The following is a 2,256-nucleotide window of genomic DNA, read 5'->3' as shown; positions in this document are numbered from 1 at the left end:
CCAGTCAGATCTGATTTGACGGTACACGCACACAAAAATAATAAAAATTTTAAAAAAACAAAACAAACAAAAAAGTAGAGATGGTAAAATTTAGTCTCTCTTTCTGCAGACATGGTAGCAAGGGGTTCCCAGGGCCTGGAGAACAACATGCTTGGAATAGCAGATGACCAGCAAGAAAGAGGACAGATTCCAGCTGAGATGGCGTGGCCCAGCGCCTGCAGAAGTGGACGCAAAGATCTTAGGATGGGACAGGACCGAGCATATTGAATACGGGTCACGACGAGTTGAATGAAACTTGACGGCACCTACTGATAATAACATATCTTCGCAGAAACAGACTGACACACGCCTTTCTCCTGAAGAGCGACTCATTTACTCATTGTCTTCGACTCAGCTGATGCACAGCTGACCCTCCAGCGGGATTTCAGAGGCTGTAAATACCTCAGAGGGAGATTGTTCATCTTTCTGGCACAGAGCAACTGAGGGATTTGAACTGCCTGCCTTTGGCTTGACAGCACAACTCCCTATGCACTAAGCCACGAGGGCTCCCTAAGACTTACAGTTTAGAAATCAGGTGGAGAGTCAGAATCTATTCAACAACAGTGGGATTTTTGGGGGGTGAGTGTGCAACACCCCTTGTTATGGAGTCCGTTCAGGCTTACAGCTACCTTTCAGGTCTCAAAGGCTGTAAACCTTACAGGAAGAGAGAGACCACCTTATCGGTCTCCCTTGAAGCAGCTGCTGGATTCGAACTGCCGATCTATGTCTTGAGGGCTTTTAGGAAAAGTTTGAAACATCTCCAGAATGACCAAACTGGGACATGAGACGCGAGGCGAGGCACGCTGTAGGAACGACGGCCCCGAAGGGCTCATTCCACCCACAGCTGTCACAGACCTCCCATCTGTTGAAAAACCCCTACAGCCGACAGCAAAGTCATAAAGCGAAGCTCCATGTAAGGAAGTGTGCCTACCGATAGGCGGGTATTGGTTTATTGCTTCCTTTAGAGTTCTTAGCGCTTTGCCTTTTTAAAATTCCTTTCTTTTTCACTCAAATACTCATACTCATAACCTGAAATCCCCCATTCTCACCCATCTATAGTGTGGAAGTCAAGGGAGCCCTGGCGGCCTACTGGCAAGAAGCTGCACTGCAATCCCAGAGGTGCACGGTTCGAATCCACCAGATGCTCTGCTGGAGAAGGAGAGGCAATCTCCTCCTGTACCAGTCAGATTCGATTTGATGGTATACACATTAAAATAAAAATTTTAAAAAAATAATAAAATACAGTGTGGAAGTCAGTGGTGTTGAGTGTAATCACAACACTATACCATCAGTGTCATTACCTAGTTCTAGAAATTTCCATCCTTTTCAAAAGGAAACTCATAAACCCTCAAAACTGAAAAAAGCTCGATTTACTGGCTTCGTAGAGATGGGTGGAACCTCTAAGACAATGGCTCTTAGCCACCCTTTGAACCTGACACAGAGCTACCTCCCACAATTCAACTTCTTCCCCAACAATAAACCCGTAAGATGACCAGTAGCACCCAGGAAGGACTCATTCTTTAAAAGAGCCAACTGCATAATGTTTAAAGCGTAGCCCATGTTTATTGCAGCTTTGTTCACAATAGTAAAGAGTTGGAAACAACCCAAGTGCCCATCAGCAAATGAATGGACAGAGAAGCTCTGGCATATTCACACAATGGAATACTACATTGCATTGAAAAACAAAGAACTCATGAAATAGTATGCAAAATGGGTGACCCTGGAGGATATTATGCTGAGTGAAATATCTCAGTCATAAAAGGACAAACACTGAATAGCACCACTGTTGTAAAACGGGAACAACATCAGGGTTGTGGGAAGACTGCGAAAAATTGGATAAATTATGTATACTGCATTGAAACAGATGAGGGAGAGAACAGTTTAAAAGCGCTATATGATTAGGTATTATTGTCATGACAGGAGTCCAGAACGAAGGCTGCACAGTGGAGTGGACTTGAAGGGAGGGATTGTATAACAATGAAAGAATCTTTCTTTTACTTTTCAAAGAGAAGAGGGAATTGGGGGGAAGGATGGGCAGGGAGAAAAACGCAACCATAAATGAATGGAAATCCTAAGTCTCTGTTAATATTCGTGAAAATGAATAAAAAAGAAAATTTTTTAAAAATAGAGCCATTGAGTCAATTCGGACTCATGACAACCCTATGAGCATTACATCTGAACTGTGCCCCATCCGGCACCGTCCTCATCTGATACGCC

This window comes from Elephantulus edwardii, unplaced genomic scaffold, assembly GCF_000299155.1.
Source record: "Elephantulus edwardii isolate Elephantulus edwardi_28Jun2011 unplaced genomic scaffold, EleEdw1.0 scaffold00208, whole genome shotgun sequence".
Lineage (NCBI taxonomy): Eukaryota > Metazoa > Chordata > Mammalia > Macroscelidea > Macroscelididae > Elephantulus > Elephantulus edwardii.
The sequence above is the reverse complement of the archived record's forward strand: the minus strand, read 5'-3'. Positions refer to the sequence as shown.